At 32.8% G+C, this 22,006-nt stretch overlaps 1 pseudogene; it reads right to left on the minus strand.

Annotated features, from left to right (window-relative positions):
- Positions 1–770: 770 nt before the first annotated feature.
- The window catches only part of LOC133789109 (probable LRR receptor-like serine/threonine-protein kinase At1g29720), a 43,039-nt pseudogene continuing 21,803 nt past the window's right edge, over positions 771–22,006 (minus strand).

Consider the following 22,006-nt stretch of genomic DNA (forward strand, 5'->3'; position numbering starts at 1 on the left):
AATTCGTACAAGTGCACTGCGAACACTTTACAATCCCGAGCTTAACCTTTTGGGTGTAACAAATATAAATATATATACCCTATGGAGGCAGGTGGTGTGGCTCGTGGTCCGGTGTGGTGTGTGGTCCGGTGGAGGTGTCGATGTCCAGTGAGGCGACTAGGTCCGACAGTAGCGTGGTGGTTTCCGACTAGAGAGAGAGAGAGTTGAGATTTGTGGGTGGAGTTTTTTTAGATTTATGGGTGTAATCGGTGAGGGAGAGAAAGAAAGGGGAAATGGATTTCAAGAATGAGAGAGAGAGAATCGGTGAGGGAGAGAGACACAGAAAGAAAGAAACAAGGGTGTCTGCGCATGGTTTTAATTTTTTGGTTTCGGGAAGATAGGAATATGGAGAGGATGATAGGTCTGGGTGTATAATATTTTTAGGGGTGATGGGTAAAGTCGCCCCTAACATTGAAACGCGTCGTTTGGCTAACTTTTCCCAAAAAAAGACCGCGAAATTTTTCCCTCTCGGGGGTGGTCAAAATTTACTGAGACTATCAGGGGCGACATTTTAATATATTACGGGCGACACGTCGCCCTAATATTGTGAGTAATGTCATTAGTGTGAGTAATGTCATTCATATGTCTAGTTACAAAGAGAAATCATCATTGTTGTTTATCTACATAGAGATGACCATATGTCTAGTTAAAAAGGGAAATCATCATTGTTGTTTATCTACATAGTGATGGTTGATTCATTATCACTTAATAGAGCAAATATAGTATTCATTTGATGAGAAATAACCTGTCTTTACAAATCAAAAGATTCACCATAGAGTTACTCATTATATTATAGTTCCAATCATGCTATTCAGCAAAGAGTAATGATGTGCACACAAAACTATGCACAAATACCTATGAATGAATTTTTTTAACCAATCACATTATTTAATTAAATATACATACCATGTCACACTTTGAAATGTTTTGGTGCATATATTTTGTGCACATAAATCATTACTCTTCTACAAAATTTAATGTTAAGTTGCAGAACGACGTGTCACCAAAGAAGAAATTTCACTGTTACTTGTGCTATCGGGATTGATCTCATATAGATCATGATGAGAAATGGTTAAGGATTCAGGATTTATTTGGTATAGATCAGCGGAACCACTTGTAGAAGGTTCGTTATATTTTTTCTTCAAAGAATTGGAACCTAGGGTTTCCAAACTATCCTTTCTCTCAGTTTGTTGATAGTAGGCTTTGAGGGATTTAAACCTCAAATCATTTTCCAAATCATTCTCATAAATACTAGGATCAGACACCTTTTCAGTAATGGTTGTTTGTTCTTCAAGCATATTAACAACTTCTGACATTGTAGGCCTTATCGCTGGAGATGCATTGGTACATAAAAGAGCTAGTTTGAGAACGCTTTCAACCTCTTCCTTGTTAAATTTACCCTCCAAATTTGGATCTATTATCTCCAATAATTCTTTCTTTCGTTGCAAAAGAAAAGCCTGCAAAATGAATGAACTATTCAAGACACCCACAAAGACTCAATTACATAGTCTATAATATATTAAAAATACAACATAAGATAACTGTTTCCTTACATAATCAAGAAGGCAAACACATTCATTTCCAGGTTTGTAGCTTGTATTGCTCTTCCCACTAACAATTTCCAATGCAACAACGCCAAAGCTGTAAACATCTGCTTTTTCAGTTAAATAACCCCAAAGTGCATATTCTGGAGCCATATATCCTCTGAATAAACAACAAAAGAAGAGCATTAAAATCTAAATTCTTTACTCTTGTAGAGTTAATAAAGTCACAATTTAGAAAATAGGAATAGATTGGATGATGGAATATAAGAAAAAATATATACAATAATGTCGGAATTGATCATTTGTCAAGAATAAGTTATATGAATAAAACTTGGATACAAAGTTGTAATTTTTTCCTACCATTGAACTTAAAGATGTATGGGAGATTGGATAGCATAAAATTATCCCAAATTTTTTAATGAGATTAAATTAAAATTCCATAAGGGGGATTATTTATATTATTAGATAAATATTATTTTATTGATATCTTCTCTATATATTATAAAAAAAAAATCACATGATAAAAATTATTCAATCCAATCCTATTTTCTAAGCATGACCTTAGGTTGGAGTTCAAGGATGTAAAATTACTCACACAGTTCCAGCAACTCGAGTGCTAATATGGGTGTTATCCTCTTCATGAAGCTTAGCCAATCCAAAATCTGATATCTTAGCATTAAGATCATTGTCAAGTAACACATTCGTAGCCTTGATGTCTCTATGAACAATCTTGAGAGGCGACCCTTCATGAAGAAACAAAAGACCTTTGGCTATTCCAACACATATGTTGAACCTCGTGCCCAATCCAGATTCAGAGCATTCGTTCCTTTACATTATTCGAATAAACACAGTCAAAGTAAATTCATTTAAAATAGAGTATTTGTAAATTAATAAAATTATGACAAATCAAAATGTCTTAGAAAAAAGAAGAAGCGCAAATGATAACAATTTTTACCAAAAAGTGCCTGACCAAGACTATTATTTTCCATGTACTCGTATACTAGTAGTAATTGATTTTTTTCTACACAACATCCATAAAGCTTGACTAGATTTGGATGTTGTAAACCAGATATCATGCCTATCTCAGTGACAAATTCACGATTGCCTTGTCTTGATTTAGAAGACAGTTGTTTCACTGCAATAACTGTACCATCTGATAAGTGACCCTACATTCAAACACATTCAAAATTACAACTTGATAAGGTTAATTATATATATGCAGATCAAGCTCAATATACAACTAAGATTAGGGTTAGGGCGGCATATGATCTTAGAGGGAGCAAAGGTTAAAAAAATTAGGGGGACCAAATATATAAATTTAAAGAAAACCAAATAAAATAAAATAAAATATTATATGTATTTGAATTTTTGGAGACCAAGACCCCCTGTTCATACACATATAACTCTGTCCCAGATTGAGTTGGACAGAAAAACATGAATATCCTAATAATGACTTATACCTTATAAACACTTCCAAAACCACCTTGTCCAATTTTGTTATCAGAATGAAAATCATTTGTGGCAGCTCGTAGTTGTCTCAGTGTAAAGGAGCCTTTTATGAGCTCCAAACCGGTAAGGTCTGCCCACAATATAGAGAAGTCAATAGGACATATTTATAAATAGTTGTTTTTAGAGGCTCAAGCAAGTAAAAATTCAATTACAAAATTGGTTTACTACGTACCTGTTCTTTCCCTTTTATATTTATTTCTTTGATATTTTCTCCAAGCGATGACACCAATTATTAACAGAATTAGGCAAAAAGTTGAAGTGACAACGCCAACCACAATGGGTGTTCTATCTGGTTTAATAGGTACTACAACAAGCAATTGTAAACTAAATTACAAGAAAGAAAAGGAGAGAGAACATTAGTAAAATGGTTTATACAATTTTGGGTCCATCTTTTGATATTCAATTTTAAACAATTACAAACGGGACCTTTTATTTGCAAACTAAGGCCAGAAGAGTTTAATGTGTTGAGCTGAGGATACCACTTTGTTATAATTGACAAGAAAAAATGATCATGTTTGTAGTTGTTTAAAATTGAGTGTCCAACTAGTATTAAGAAAACAAAAATACCTAACATTGTATAAACCCTATAAAATAAATATTGCATATTCAAGAGTGTTAACTCTTACCTTCACAATGGGATTTGTTACCTGAAATGCATAAAACAAATGAAAATATTTCAAATGAGTGACACAACTTAAGTAATCTCATGTCGAATTTAGTCCCTTGATAAAGGTTTAGTTTTGCAATAAATGAAAGGACTAAAATCTATAAACAACACAGGTGACTAATAATGGACTTTTAGGGGTGATGGATGTGTTGCCCCTAATATACAGTATTAGATGCAATTTATTAGTCGCCCTTGAGAACTATTAGGGGCGACTTTCAGGGTCTTCAGGGGCGATACACGTCGCCCCTATTAATAATTTTTGTTGTAATGATTACACATTTAAGCAATATATATCCTCAATGAATATATATCAAATTTTTATTCAATAACAATCTTAAGCTGCTACTAACAAAGCTCTCAATATACAATGATTTGTGTAACTAAACATATAAAATTTGATTAACACTTCATAAAGGAGAAAATAAGACTGACTGGGGAATGATTTCTTCAACATATATGTCTTAATAAAGTAGCATATATAGTGGATATGTATATTAATTGTTATATATAGTGGATATGTATATTAATTGTTGAAATCCTAATAAATAATGTCGGCTCTTTCAACAACATTTGAATTTCTTTTTGTCCTTTAAGTTGATCTTATCTCTTTAGGATTATCTTATATATATTATTTGAATTCATTAGATTATTGACCTTATTTTCAGGTGTAGCATATTACATGTTCTGTTCCTAAAATCAGAGATTTAGATGTGTGAATAAAGTCTATAAATTACGATGTAATAAGCCTAGAGGGTACATTTTAAATAGGTCAGATTGTTTCTTCAGTAGTGCTTTGATTTTACTTCTCCTAGTTCAGTGTCATTAACCAATGGCTCGCCAAGAAAAAACTTAATTAGAAGACATGCATGGTAGATAAGTAGGGAAAGATTAACTTCTATTCTCTAGCATGAGGGGAGTTGGGAGATCTGTCATTATTAATAGTGGATCAGACATGTATCACAACTCTATGCTTTATCGTTTTAATGTAAATCTACCATTAATGGTCGATAGGACTTATATCACAACTCTATATTTTATAGTTAATGCCGTTTATTACAACTCTTGTGTATCACATCTATGATATATATATATCTTGGTTCTTTTTTAGTTCTAGAGTGCTTATTTAGTGTATTTGGGCAACATAATTACATTCCATAATGTTTTATTTTGTTTCCAATCTTGTTAATGGTGAAATATATATATAATCTGATTTAAGGAATTGAACACCTTGTTGTCTTCCTATAGGTTACTTATATGTCGTTTCTTCATTGAATAAAACTGAACAAAGAATAAATTTACCTCTGAATTCACAAAGTATTATCAATTCAATAATGATAAATAACTATAGTAAAAGTAAAAGTTCTTTTCCAAAGATAAACAACTTACTTGGACACACAGAAATAGCCGATACAATAATACCATAGTGTCCCCTCTTAGGGACAACCGTTGTCCCTTTTCCAGCCCAATAAAAGCGGATTTCAAAGGTATTATCCGTCACGTTGACATTAAAGTATTGTTGGATAACAACTTTATTACCAGTTCTTTTGGCTTCCTCATCTATATTAAAATCCATAGACATTTTCTCTCCCTAAATGAAAAACAAAGTTAGTAATGTCTCACAATCAAAATAGTATCGTTTTTTTTCATCATTTTTTCATTAATGTTTTATTTATCTATAATCTTGATATGCACATATATATGAAGACTAATAAGTTAATGAATTACCTGAACATAAATGTCAAACATACGTCGACCAACAGTATTTTCTTCAAAGTCCATCTCTATAAAGTGTAGTTTCACTGTGTACGTTCCATTTTTTAGACAACCAAAGTAAGTGAGAGACAAAGCTGAGCTTCGTGCTGTTATATACAAGTCTCCAAAATTCTTGAATTGGTCTTTTCTTATAGTATTTCTTTCTTTCTCATTATCATCCATAAAATCTCCAGTGCTGCTAAATCCCCAATATGTTCCAGGATTATTATTACTCACTGTAGAAACGTAGTCATCATAAATGTCACTTTCATATAAGACACTCCCATTGACGTTTGCCACTTTTACTTGAGGCCCACCACAATTTATATGAAGTGAAGATTGTTGAGCTGCCACGTATATAAAATATTAAGGTATCCTTGTTAGTGTGAGTCATTATTAAAATTAAATATACATGACCCTCAAACTAGAAATGTCATTATCTATCCAACTAGTGCTACAAATTATTCCCAAAGATTTTTCTGTGTATTATTTGAAGGATTTAATTTTTTTGCATGAATAAAACTATAGTCATTAGGATGCCAAATTGTTTATAGAACTATAAGATTTTGAAACATATATAACCAAATTATACAATAATAATTTTTGTTTCTATTTTCCACTTTAATTTTCAACATTAACTACCTTTGTCTACCCATCACTTTAGGATAATGAAGTGAAATATAAAGGGAAATTTGAGTTTTTATGCTTAATGAGAGGTTATAAATCAAAAAAATGCTAGGAATTTAAATCATTTCAAAAAAATACTAATTCTTTTGACAATACCCAAAATACCCCTCTCATAATTTTTCTCATCCCTTCCCCTTCTCTCTTTCCTCTCTCTCCCTCAACTCATTCCTCTCAACTCCCTCTCTAGAAAAAACTTCATGGGTAAGGTAAAATATCATAAGAATCAATGTAACGGCAAGTATTCCTCACTTAGAACACTAAAATACTACATTTCGAATAGATTTAGGCATGATTTTTGGGTTTTTATTGCGATTTTTTTTCAGATCTGAAACTTTGAAATCTGCAGCAAATCGACGTGGTTCGATGGTGGTTCAATGGTGCTTGATGCCAGCTCGATGGGGCCTTCAAAATCAAGATTTTCATTAAAAAATCGATGTTTCTCGATGGTGGTTCGATGGTGTTCGATGCAATTCTTGCAAGATACATAATTTTTCACTCGGGTGTACGTTTGGGGTGATTTTTTTTTTTTGGGTATTTTTTCAAGTTCTACACGTATGAGATGTGTATATACACATTTGGGAAATGTAAATCTTGAAAAAAATGACAAATGCAAAACATACCTCATGTTCAAGATATGTTTTGGTATGTTTTCAAGTTCTAAACTTTGAAAATGTGTATGTGAACATCTAAAACACGTAGATCTCAAACACATACCAAAAATAAAAAATAAAAATCATCACAAACGGACACCCGAATGAAAAATTATGTCTCTTACAAGAATTACATCGAACCACCATCGAGCAACCATCGAGTAATGTCGATTTTTTCATGAAAATAATTATTTTGAAGGCCCCATCGAGTTGGTATCAAGCACCATTGAGCAACAATCGAGCAAAGTCAATTTTCTACATATTTCAGAGTTTCAAAATCTGAAAAATAACTCAAAAATCATGCACAACTCGATTGTTGCTCGATGGTGTTCGATTCTACCTCGATGGGGCCTTCAAAATCAATATTTTCATGAAAAAATCAGCATTGCTTGATGGTGGTTCGATGATTGCTTGATGGTGGTTCGATGATTGCTCGATGGTGGTTCGATTGTTGGTCGATGGTAGTTCGATGCAATTCTTGTAAGAGACATAATTTTTCACTCGGATGTCCGTTTGAGATGATTTTTTTTTATTTTAGGTATTATTTTGAGATATACACATTTTAGATGTTCACATACACATTTTCAAAGTTTAGAAATTGAAAACATACCAAAACATATCTTGAACATGAGGTATGTTTTGCATTTGTCATTTTTTTCAAGATTTATATTTCCAAAATGTGTATATACACATCTCAAACGTGTAGATCTTGAAAAAATACCCAATATAAAAAATCACCCAAAACGGATACCCGAGTGAAAAATTACATATCTTACAAGAATCGCATCGAACACCATCGAACCTCCATTGAACCACCATCGAGCAACATCGATTTTTTCATGAAAATGTTGATTTTGAAGGCCCCATCGAGCTGGCATCGAGCACCATCGAACCACGTCAATTTTCTGCAGATTTCAAAGTTTCAGATCTGAAAAAAAATCGCAAAAATCATGTCCAGAACTATTTGAAATGCAATATTTTAGTGTCCTAAGTAAAGGAATACTTGCTATTACATCAAGTTCTCCTATATTTTACTTTACCCATGAATTTTTTTTCTAGAGAGAGAGTTGAGAGGCATGGGTTGAGGGAGAGAGAAGGAAGAGAGAAGAGGAAGTGGGTGGAAAAATTATGGGAGGGGTATTTTGGGTAAGCCATATACCGAGAACACTATACCGAGAACATGTTCTTGGTATAGACAATTCAGAACCGCGCCAAAGCTACGCAGTATTTTTTCATTTTAGTTGATGTACCGAGGACTCTATACCGAGAACATGTTCTCGGTATAGGTCTTTTATATACTTCATCTTCCCCGAACCAGAGAGCTCATTTCTCTGAAACAAAAAAAACCCCAAAATCGTTTTCTCTCCGCCATTTTTTGGGTTTTCGCTGGATTTCGACCCCCAAGGGCTAGTTTTTTTAGAAATCTTCCCTTCCAAAGAAGATTTAGTCATCAATAGGGTCTATCAAGGTATGTATTTGTATATATTTCATTTTATTTTGTGTATAAATTTGTCTAATTTTTTTTTTTCTGTTTTGGGCATCTCTACTTAAACAATGGGGTTTTTTCTTTATTTCATTTAAGGTATTGCATTATCCACAAGTGATTTTACAAGTATCACAAATGTTATTTATAATTTTTTGGTTTTTTTAATATTTTTGGAATAAATATATTTGGGGTTTTATCTATAATTTTTTTAATATTGTTAATATATTGTTATTTGTCATATTATATATATAATTTTTTATTATGTATTTAAAATGGGTAAGAATAATAATTAGAAATGAAAATTAGTTAAAAGTTTAGTGATATCCAATTTAGAGGATATAATGTTGTGTAGTATTTTAGTAAAATACATATATAGCTTTAGGATTTAGTTAGTGTAATCTTATGGATAAATAATTAATTTATTAGTATGAAAATTTATTAATTTAATAGTTTATTTTTTAGGTATATAATTTGACTTTTAGTTATAAAAATATGTTTGTATGAAAATATAATATTTGAGTGTTTGTTTTTTAGATTGGGTTAAATAATTTTAGTGTTAGATTATTAGATTTGGTTAATAAAGTTTGATTATTAGAGTGGGTTTTGTTTATTTAATTTGAATTTTGTTGTTGTTGTTAATTTTCTTATAATGCATTTATAATGTATTTGTATTCCTTTGTGTATGTTCTGGGACTGGATATTTTTTTATGTGTTATTTGCAGGTTTTTAAATTTTGAGATATATGAAAATACAGTTCTTATCCTGCCAAATTTTTACAATAAATAGTGAATTGATAAGTAGTATAATATATTTTTAATTATGATTAAATAAAATTAACAATAACATTATGCAACCAAATTTTAATAAAAATAAACATTAATCTTGAAATTTTATTTAAATAAGTAATAGATCTTAAAGTAATTAAATAACTTTTAAACAAATCTTAGAAATTTTGTGTAAATTTATAAAACTTTTCAATAAAGCATAAGTAAAATATGTTATTTAATAAATACTGAATTAATATGTAAAAAAATAATATTTGTTAGTTCAGATTAAATAAAATTAACAATTATATTATTAGAAAACCAATTTTAAACATAATCCTAATCATTATTAAAATTAAAATTAATATTTGAAGTTAGAAAAAAATATGTCAAATTTAAATAATTTTAATAATATTTAAACTCAAATATATTATAGTTAGATATCATGAAACAACATAATTAACTTCAAAGAGCATAAGACATTATAAAAAAAAAATTAATTTTATTTGTTTTTTTCTTTGGTAATAAGAAATTATTACCAAAGATATGATAGTGTGTTATTATCACCTTGTGATAATTTTTTATTTTTTTAGTGTTCATCACAAGAAGCCTTAGACCCGTTCAGAGAGGGTGAGTCATTGAAGACTCTTAAATTTGTCTCTCTCTGAATTAGGACACACACACAAATTGATTGTAAGTTTGATGATTAGTGTTCCGTACAGTGCTACATTCATACAATGTCGATCGACAAGAGCTGGATTAATTTGACAGATCGATTATCCGATGAGTATGAGGCTGGTGTGATGGATTTTCTCCAGAGAGCTCGGCAGTGCGTTGACTCAAGGGGATTGGTGAAATGTCCATGTAGAGGTGTGTCAACGTTGAATTTCAGACAATTGATGTATTAGAAAATCATCTCTTTGTAAATGGTTTTCTACGGAAATATACCAATTGGCATTGGCATGGAGAGGATGAAATAATACCAATGAGGAAAGTGATAGATCAAAATGATGAAGATGAAATGATGGATGTTCTCAATGATGTTATGCAAAATGACAATGACGAATATGAAGAGAATGAGCGCGATCAAGAGATACCTACAACAGACTACAGGGGTGGGCAACATTATAACGATTTGTTTGCTGAGATCGAGGCTCCATTATTCCCCGGGTGTCAAAATTACACATCATTGAATTTCCTAGTGAAGTTAATGCATTTCAAAGTGTTGGGAAAAATTCCTAAAAAAATATTTGATGGAATGCTGGAGCTGTTACATGATGCATTTCCAGCCCCAAAGAAGCTTCCAAAATCGCATTATATTGGGCCAACATAATGTTGCGACACAATCTAGATGTTATGCATGTTGAGAAAAATGTGTACGACAGTTTAGTAGGCACAATAGTTGGGCTGGAGAATAAGACCAAAAACACAGTTAGTGCCAGAATAGACTTGGAGAAGATGAAGATGAGACTAGAGTTACAGCTGAGGAAGTTGAATGGTCGGATACAAAAGCCTGCGGCCAAATTCACTTTCACTGTTGAAGATCGCCAAAAGTTTTGTCGATTTCTTAAATCAATGAAGTTTCCAGATGGTTTTGGATCTAACCTAAGGAAAAATGTGATTGATAATGACAATAAGATCATTGGTTTGAAATCGCATGATTGTCACATCATTATGCAATGCCTTTTTCCAGTTGGTGTGCATGCATTCTTAGAGAAATTGATAAGTACAACTATTATTGAGTATGCACTTTCTTCAAGCTCATTTGTGCGAGAATTTTAAAAGTCTCAGATTTAGAAAAAGTCAAAACTTCAATTGTTGAGATTGTTTGCAAGTTAGATAATATTTTCGCACATGCTTTTTTCGATATCATGGTCCATCTACTAATACATTTACCAGAAGAAGCAATACTTGGAGGACCGGTTCACATGAGGTGGATGTATCCTTTTGAAAGGTATATGAAAAAATTGAAGAATTATGTCTGTAATAAAGCACGTCCAGAGGGGTCAATAGCAGAAGGACATGTGGTTGATGAGGCATTAACATTTTGCTCCATGTACTTGAAAGGAGTTGAGACAAAGTTCAATCATCCAGACCGAAATGTAGATGTTGGTCCATCACTTAAAAAGATGTCGGTCTTTCGATCTCAGGGTCGTCCAATTGGTAAGAAATCCTTGACAATTTTGGAAGATGAAGTGAAGAAAACAGCGGATTGGTATATTCTAAATAACTGCAATGAGATCTTGCCATATCTTCAGTAAGTAATTAAAGTAGTTCATCCTTTCATTGCATGTTTATTATAACACTTATTAGTAGCTCTTAAATTGGTTATTTTTGTTTGTTGCAGAGAGCATAGGGAAATTCTACAGACTAGAGGTGTTGAAAACCTAGACCAATTACATAGAGAGGAATTTCCAAATTGGCTTTATAATAAGATTTATCATCTTCGACAAACAGGTTCCTTGGAAGTACATGAAGAATTAATCTCTTTAGCAAACGGCTCTTTAACTCGTGTTGCGTCGTACCCTGGGTGTGTTGTAAATGGAGTAAGATTTTTGTGTTATGGCAGGGACAAGAATCGCAAAACTCAAAATAGTGGAGTCTCTATAGCGGGAATCAAAAATAATACTTATTACGGCCAGTTGGAAGAAGTTTTAGTGATGTCATATCTTTCTGGTTGTTCTGTTGTATTATTTAAGTGCAAATGGTTTGACACTAATCGGTCTTCAAGATTAAAGTTTGAGCAAAACATAACGAGTATCAAAACCAGTTCGGAGGCCTTCAAAGATGATAAATTTATCTTAGCAACTCAGGCTAACCAAGTTTTCTACATTGATGACGTTAAAAATAAATCTCACTGGAAAGTCGTCCAAGAAGTGCATCACAGAAATGTGTGGTACATCCCACTAGTTGAAGAACAAGCGGAGGATGTAGAAGTAGATGTTATGCACGTCACTAGTTCCTATAATTTCAAATTATTCATTGATCTTGGACCGTTGCCACAAATCAGCTTTGAACGTGCGGGGGCTCCATTACAATTTTTTGAGATAGATAATGTTGCAATTGAGGAGGAGAGGGAGGAGGAAATGGAAGAGGAAGAGGAGGAGGAGGGGGAGGAAGTTGAATATGAAGATGATGAAGAGGAAGATGAACACATAGAAACTGATGATGATAGTGAAGATTATTATAGTGATTATTAAGTGGTAATTTTATAATATGTTGAAGTAATTATTTTTAACAATAATTAATTTTATATAGTTATTTTTAACCGATAAATATAATTTTAATATCGATTAATTTGACAGATATATGGCTGATGTTATTGCTCGATCTCACGGGGGTGATGGTGGAGGATGCGATCCTCCACGTGGACCGTCAGATATCTCAGCTGATTGTGAATGAGGTAATACTTTACACATTGATATACTCCTTAAATTTTAACAATTAATCCATATTAATTTTAAAATATTGAATTTGCATACAATAGCGCCTCCAAACAAACGTGGACACCATAAAGGATTGAACACGCGGGAAAAAGGGAACAGTTGGGGCATCCTCTCCCTCTCGAGTAGGATGTGCGAGGGAAAACATATAAAGAGATCGGAGATTACAGCTCAAATTTCTCAAGAGAGCTCGGATTACTTGTTCGACAGTACACAGATCCGGACTGTTCTCAATGGTCAAAAGTACCAAATGCCTCAAAACAAAGAATACTTGCACATCTGGAGGTAAGTAGTTTATGTACTTTTATGTTAATTCTAATTTTAGGTTATACATCATATTTACTAATAAATGTTTGTAAATTAGGATGATTTGTTTGATATCGGGCGTACTAGATATGGACAAGGGCACATGCCTGGGATCTTGAGAGGCATTGATACATCGTGTGCTAAAAAGTATTCTGACTGGAAGTACGATATTAAAGAGCATTTAACGATTAATGGGCCACAAAATCGTTATAGTGGTTGCACAGATACGCAGTGGCAAAAAGCCATTGAATTTTTCCGACACCCAGAAATTAAGGTATTAATTTCTTGCTAAACTTAACTATCTTAATTAAACATATTACTAACGATAACTTTTTGCAGAAACGTTCTGGGGTCAACAAGGAAAATAGGAAGAAACTGAAAGAGCTTAGCTATGGAGGTTCTCAGTCAATCCCAGTGTTGCGCTATAAAAAAGTTAGTTAATTAATTATTTTTTAGTTTTTTTTCTTATTTACATTTAATTATTAATTTTATAAAAATATATGTACGTGATAGCGCAATTTAGAGACTGGACAACTTGAGCCCATCCCGGATAGCTGGATGGATGCTCACCATAAATCAGGCACAGGGTGGGTGACAGAGACAGCCAAAAATATTTGGGTACGTTAAGTTTTTTTAAACATTTTTCAAAATTTTAATTGTTTGTTTACAATACATAATTACATTATACATTGTATCATAGGAGGAATTGCGTGTGTATCGCGACACACAGCAGACACAGACAACTGATAATGCGAGTTCCACACCAGTTTCGAGTGCGCCTGAAGATGAAGACATATCTTTGGTACAAACTGTCTTCGGAAAATGACAGGGCCACCAGAAAGGATATGGACGTATCCTTAACATAAGGGACCGAACTCCATTTGATTTTCATCCTTCACAAACTAGAGATGAAGAGATGTCTGAGATGAGAGAGTGTGTTCGACAATTAGAGAAGCATGTCCGGACTCATTGTATCACCCCGGGATCTCAATGTGCCCCACCACCACCCGATGATTTCGATGTTGGAGCAGCGACTCATTAGCACTTATGTATGAATTTTATTACCATGGACTATTACATTATCATGTTTAGGACAACTCTTTATTTTGATTCACCAAACATACTCTTATGTTTTTATTTATATGTTTAATATAAGTGTTTTAATTTTATTCTATTGTTTTATATTTAATTCAAATTAAATAAATAAATAAATAAGTGAATAAACATTACAAATATAAAAAAAAATTCTGGTTTAGTCTATACTGAGGACATTGTCCTCGGTATATCCCATTAATATGACAAATTTGGGTTGGTTGTGCCGAGGACATTTTTCACTCTATACCGATGACATTGTCCTCGGTACAACCTATACCGAGAACATGTTGATTGTCGTCGGTAGAAGCTTACCTCTACCGACGCGGCTGTACTGAGGACTTACTGCCGACGACATGTTCTCGGTTTAACCTCTACCGAGAACATTTAGGCTTATACCGATGACATTTGTTCTCGGTATAGGCCTTGGTTTTTGTCGTGTATTGTAGACGAACTTGACTGGGGGTTTACCAGCAAGCCGACACATTAATGGGTACATGGTTTTTCAGTTGGGGTGCATCAGAATCTTGACGATGCCTATGGCTGTATGGTGGCAGGATGCACAAGAGTCGCATGCGCTACTTTCTCTTCATAATAATTTGCATTACCCAGGTAGGACTACCATAAATCCTACTATTTTTCCTTCCCATGTTACCAACTTTAATTGACAATTCCTAAATAACCCCATTACTATTTTTAGCATATTAGTAGATATTTTTTATGTACTCGTGAAGGAAAAACACAAATGTCCAAATTAAGACATCTCACTAATTGCAAGTGTCTTCATAAAAATAATACCTCAAAATGCCACTTAAATAGCGTTAAAACAATATTTTCCAACAAACATAGCCAGAGATATAGTTGAGACAAAATCAGGGATAAAATAGCCATGACTGTGGATACAAGGACATTGACTTTGGCATCTCTACTGACTCTTCTTTGTCAACTGCAGTAACTATTCACATTACTTTTTCCTAATCATTTAGGCTCACTCCAAACCAAAGCAGATAGACCTTTTTTTTAACAAACCCCTATTGTACTGGATAAAAAAAGAAAGACATAGGCTATATTTGTAATAAGATCGAATACAAAACAAACTCTAATCTATTTGTAATTTATGAGGATTTGATAGGTTTGTAGAAGCTAGCAATCATTTTGCAATATAATTATTTAAATGTTTCCTATGGATATTCAAAGAAAAGTTTTCATTTTCCATTCGTCTACAAACCCTAACATTTTACAATGATGCCACAATTGCATACTAGTAAGCGTCTCATACAAACTCAATAAAATGATATTCATTGTAAAATAAATATTCATATATTTTTTTTCTTAAGAAGAATGATAGGAAACGTACATTGTTGGCAGCTGAATTTATCGACACAAGGTAGAAGACTGCTTGAAATAAGGATTGGATGTATTATTCGACAAGTATATTTTAAATACGTACGAAATAAAAGTTAAGAAATAAGCTCGTAATAAGGATCGATAGGAATAAAAACTTACTTGTTCTTCAAGTAAGAACTTCGATATGTGTTTACATGAGCAAGCCTGAAAGATTTAGAAAAGAAAATGCTAAGTTATGTATAAAAATTTAAGAGGAATATAATGATTTTAAAAGCATATTCTCACTTGTCTCCTGTGCAGGTGTCAGCTGACCAATTAAAGTTATTATAAGATAGATCGCTGAAAAAAGTAACAAATATATCAGTATTGTAGCTTTTTACTTGTTTTTTTTTAATTAATAATTCTTTTTTTTTTTCAATCTTGTAATCCGGCATCGACAATAATTTAAGTGTTATCTTGTACATGACAATTGAATATATAATTATTTCATCCAAGATATATAATTATTTCATTCAACATATATGGAATGTATTATTCAAGACAAAAGAAAGTAGAAAGTTAATATTTTTGTCTTACAAAGATCAACATGTGAAACACAGAAGGGACATCAAGTTTCTTAACAAAACAAAAAGAAAATATATCCAAGATTAGAAACATACATATTGTGATCCCTTTCGTTGAAGCTGAACCTATTAGGGACACTTCCATTAAGCTTGTTGCCTCCTAAAAATCTGATAATACGATGAAGTTAAATTCAATCAACAACAGAAAATAGCTATCCTTTATTTTATTTTATTTTTTATTTTTTATTTTTTATATCTTAACATTGAAGCAATCCAAAGCGAAAAGTTCGACAAAAATTTGGCATGCTTACATATGTTTTATTCCACTTATATTATCATCAGGTAACTCTCCTTCCAAGTTATTAAAGCTCAGGTCCCTGAGAGAAATTTTCAAAAAGTTAAAAAGATACATGTACTACATTAAGAATACTATTGCATAGGGATGTCTTAAATGCTTCAATTTTATTTCCTGCATTGCTTATTTCCATCTACTTTACTACCTCCATCATCACTTTCTACTTAAATTTTGATATGAAAACTGTTAACCAAAGACTATAGTTTGTGTTATATATTTATATATATTGTTGAGTTTTCTTCAACTCGAGTTACATCCTCCACACAACCCTGCATAGAAACACACAAGTCTCTATGAACTAAAATAGAAAATGAACAACATAGATTTATCGAGGTTCAACTCCCTTAAATGGAGTCCACGTCCTCGTTGAACTCTCGAAGAATATATATATATAGGGTAATACAACGGTGTATTAGACTATTATGTCCCACATGGAATAAGTGTGAGAATATTGAACCATTAATAAGAACATGTGTAACTCCACTAATCACCAATTGGTTTTTAGATGGAGCCTCATGATTCTTGTCATGGTATCAAGAGTCAATTCCCTAGCGGGCATTCGATCCACGCCGATCCAAAAGAGTGAGTCAAGCCGCAAGAGACCCGCATAGTGCAAAAAGACACTTGAGATCTGAGATCCACATAGTGCAAAAAGACACTTGAGATCCAAAAAAAATAAGCGAGCTTAAAAAAAATAGGCCACTTGTGATCAGGTGATTCAAGATTGGTGAGCGAAAAATCGCCACAATCTTGAGGGGGGATATTAGACTATTGTGTCCCACATGGAATAAGTGTGAGAATATTGAACCATTAATGAGAACATGTGTAACTCCACTAATCACCAATTGGTTTTTAGATGGAGCCTCATGATTCTTGTCACGGTGAAGCCATTTTTTGGGCTACACCGGTGCATCCAATGGGTTATTTTCTACACTTCGATAATTTTTTTATATGACGGTCTACATTGTAGAAATTTAAGATATTCTGTAAATTTTCAATAAATTCTGAATAATTTACAGTGCCGAAAACAAGGTTCAAACAATTGAATTTTATACGTATGTGCAGAAAAAAAGTACGCATGTAAAATTCAATTGTTTGAACCTTATTTTCGGCACTATAAATTATTCAAAATTTCTTGAAAATTTTGTATGATGTCTTAAATGACTACAATGTATACGATCATATAAAAAAATTGAAAAAAAAATGATCAAAGTGCAGAAAATAACCCACTGGTTGCACCGTAGTATTTCCCCCCCCCCCCCCCCCCCCTCTCTCTCTCTCTATATATATATATATTTATATGAGTTGATCTTCTAAATTTAATGGCTTACATTAAACTTTCAATATTTCTTTCTTCATTTTAAAGAATGCGAAAGATGGAAAAGATCACTGATACAAAATAATAATAAATCTACATATAAAAAATATAAAACTATTAGTTTTACTTTCAATTATGTTAATTAAGTTAGTTAATTATGTTATTAATACTTAGTTAAGTTGCTACTAATAGCTAAGTTGTATCACGGCTATATAAAGTCATTCTACAAGTTCGATCATTCGTTTAGATTAATGCAAATTGATTCATTTTCTCTTGTATCAGCTAATATGGTATCAGAGTAAATCTCATTTCTTCTTCTTCTTCTTCTTCTTCTTCTTCTTCTTCATGGCTCGTCCAAGAACCAGAAGCTCCACTTCAGGAGTAACCCCTGTCAATCCCCACGTGGTTCCTCACAATCTAGTTTGCAAACTCAATAAAAGCCTCTATAGCTTAAAACAAGCTTCTCGAAAATGGTATGCCAAATTCAGTTCTACTTGTTGACGCCGTTTTTTCGTCAACAGTGAAAGAAGAGCACGTAAACAATATCTAATAATGGCCAATTAAAATATGACAATACAAAACACGATTTTTACGTGGTTCAGCAGTTAAATCTGCCTAGTCCACGAGTCTTTGTTATTAAACTCAAGATTATCTCTGAAAATTCTTAAGCATGGATTCTTCAGAGTTTTCTCTCAAGACTCAGAAATTTGGTCCTTTACAATGGTGCATAACCTCTCTATTTATAGAGAAGGATGCAGAACACTATCCCACATATTTTGGGTAGTTACTCTTTTTGTGTAAATAAAATAAATGGCTTTAAATGCCTGCGATCCGATATAAAAGGAAACGTCCCCTGAAGACCAGGGAGCGTATAACTAATCAAATAATATTCCACGATTTTAGGGGATTTACAGTAATAAATGAAGACTACGTCTCTTATGGACAACACTTGTAGATATTCAAGGTTTTTGTCATATATCTCCAAGGTCTCATTCTCCCAGGTCTCTCATCATCGTTCGAGCTAACGACATTTCCTGAGGTCACATGGATTTCGAGATCGTACGCGCATCAGGCTCGGAACCCCTGATCCGAGGTCATCCTTGAAGATAAATGCATCTCGGGAGCTATCCTCCGAGATCGTGAACATTTCGAGGCCACCACATTCGAGGTCGTCTCAGTCTTGTAGGCTCGATACTTAATCCTGGAGCATACCTCAAACTTCACGAGTTCATTCGCTGCGAATCCAGCTTTCGAGGTTACATTTAACATGGCTCGAAATCTGGGTATAACACTACTATTCTCCAAGATGATTTCAAGTACTCACCATCTAATCATTCACTTTTCATTAAAAAAAAAAACCAGGTGCATTCTTAGCAATTCTAGTTTATGTTAATGATATTATAATTGCTAGCAGTCACATATGGATGCCTCTTTACTTTTAAAACTTCAGTAGATACACGATTTAAACTTAAAGTCTTAGGTCCATTAAGTTTCTTTCTTGGTTTAGAAATTGTTCGCACTAATGAGGGAATATCTGTCTCTTAAAGAACTTTGACTCTCTAATTGCTTATTGGTTCATGTTATTTTGCAGCTAAACCGGTCACTACACCAATGGAGCCCAAAATCAAACTTAGCAAAGACGAAGGCGAGCTTCTTTCTGATCCTACAAGATATCGTAGCATGATTGGCAAACTCACATACCTCACCATCACAAGACTGGACATCTCATATTCTATCAATCGTCTAAGTCAATTTCTTTAGCTACCACGACTTCCCCATCAAGCTGCTCAACGTATCTTGCAATATCTCAAAGGAACAATTGGACAAGGTCTCTTCTCTCCTACATCATCGACTTCTTAGCTGGTTGGATATGCAGAAATAAATCTCAATGCTGGTTTTCAGTAAAGAATTATGTTGATGGTGATTGGGGCTCTTGTGTGGACACTCGCCAATCAAATTCTGGTTGTTGTATCTTTCTTGGCAATTCTCTTATCTCTTGTAAATCAGAGAAGCAAAACACAGTATCTGGATCGTCAGCTGAAGTAGAATATAGAGCTATGACCAATGCCATGTGAGATCACATGGCTTTTATCACAACCTTATTTTATGATAACACAACGGAAATACATATTTATGAAATTCCAGTCTTTCATGAACGCACCAAACACGTTGAAATAGATTGCCATCTTGTCCGAGAGAAGGTTTAGCTTGACCACCTAAAACTCCTTCATGTCACTTTTCAAAATAATGTAGCTGATGTAATGAGCAAAGCTTTATTCCCAGCTTAATTTCAAGACCTTATATCCAAGATGGGTTTAGTAAATTTATAAACTTCATCTTGAGGAGTATGTTAGGTTTACTTTATGTTCTTTTAGTTAGTTAATTAGGTTAGTTAATACTTAGTTAAGTTGTTACTAACAGCTAAGTGGTATCATGACTATATAAGTCATTATGTAACTTTGGTCATTCATTCATATCAACACAAATTGATTCATTTTCTCTTGTATCAGCTAATAAAAACAGACAACATGCTCAATAATAATAAGAAAGTTCCTACGTTATTGTACAATTTCAAAGCAATCCAATGGAAGAAGTTTGAAACACTTACAACATCTCCATGTCTGTATTAATAATACCCAAAATTTTAGAATGGATAGGTCCATATAAATTCACATTTCTCAAGATCCTGACAAAAATTTCATATTAGGTCAATATTTGAAATATGCTACAAATAACAAATATTCTACATCAATGACATGACGTAGGAAGGAATGTAAGTTTCATACAATTTGTTGTTTTTGCCAAAGGTTGTGATGTTTAGGGTAGGAAAGTAAGACTTTTCTCCTGCCATATCAGTGATCCTCCTATTAATTATAATGAGTTCATAAATGATTAATTAGTTCATGGTAATGATTATGAAGTAAAAATCAAATCAACAAGTTTTGTTTGCTCACAGATCATTCAAGTTCTTTAAATTTTGAAAAATGGCAGTAGGGATAGGTCCTTCTAGTCCAGATGCATATAACTCCCTTCATTGATGTGTGAATATGTAAGAATATAAAACGAAAGTAACATTCATAAACCCCACTATGTATTTCTATTTCAATGAAATTATAAGGCTATGAAGAGAAACATTACGTACAGTTTCTCGAGTTGAGTGAGGTTCTGAATGAATTCTGGTATAGGGCCTTCAAAACTGTTATCACTTAGCTTACTGCACATGACAAATAAAAGGGTCTACTTTTATATATGCATCTTAAATTAGCACCACTAGAAAATTTCTAGAGAACAGTACACATTCTAAAGATGAGTTCAGCCAAAACTATACAGTTGTTTCAAATTTCTCAGGTTCATAAATGTATTCGGCAACCTTCCCACAAACTTATTAGAGGACAAGAACCTGAGATTAATAAAAAAAAAAAAAAAAAGCGCATTCATTATTCTAACATGAAATCTGATTTTGAAATGATAAAGAATAATAAAAAAAATAACCTGATGAATTATATATGATGACATACAGTTTAGTTAGGTTGACCAATTTCCCAAGATCCTCAGGAATATTACCAGAAAGATTATTGGCTTCAAGAGTTCTGCATATTTGTTAGTTTTCAACCAATTTGTGATGGGAAGAATTTGAAATAATAAACATGCGTAAGCTATACAAGCACTACTTTTATAAAATGAAATATAATCACCAAAAAAATTATATTTATTCAAAAATAGAGATATGAAATCAAACATACAAGTACGTAAGACTCGATAAATTTCCCCACTCTTTCGGAATATTTCCCGATAAGCGATTTCCAGTGAGAGAACTGCACAAGGATTATTGGGTGAGCATCAAAACGGAAAGCGAGAACAAAAAATAATCAAATTAAGTCATTCCTTGTCCCACTTATATGATGCTTACATGGTCTTCAAGTTCTTCATGGTACCCCATATTGGTGGAAGTTGACCTTGAAGAGAGGTACGAGTGAACTCACTACAAATTCCAAAACAGTCAAATATAAATAAAAACCAATGATGTATGATTCTGAGGCTCACCAAGAACTCAGTCATTTCCACAAACACAAAGCCTCTCAATATTATCAATCAAGGCGGAAATACATCAGCCATTACTTCGATTATTAGGAAAATCTTAAATAACAACTGTATTCGTTTGGAGAATTTATCAAATAAAAAGTGGGTAAGCACAGTACATCAATAATAATAATAATAATAATATACTTATAATAATTAAGAAAAAAAACTCACATTGTTTCAAGGTAAGGAAGATTAGCAAGTTCAAGTGGAAGCATGCCACTGAGATTCAAATCTTTCACACGTCTGGAAATCAAAATAATTGAAGTAATAGAAAAATAAGTAAATGTTATGATTGGTCAAATATAAGGTTAAGTGTAAATTCACAAAGTAGTGAAAAACACTTAATAAATTTACATAACGGTGATGTGTGAAATTTGATTTTTTGTTATAGGCATTGTAAA

This window comes from Humulus lupulus, chromosome 7, assembly GCF_963169125.1.
Source record: "Humulus lupulus chromosome 7, drHumLupu1.1, whole genome shotgun sequence".
Classification (NCBI taxonomy): Eukaryota; Viridiplantae; Streptophyta; class Magnoliopsida; order Rosales; family Cannabaceae; genus Humulus; species Humulus lupulus.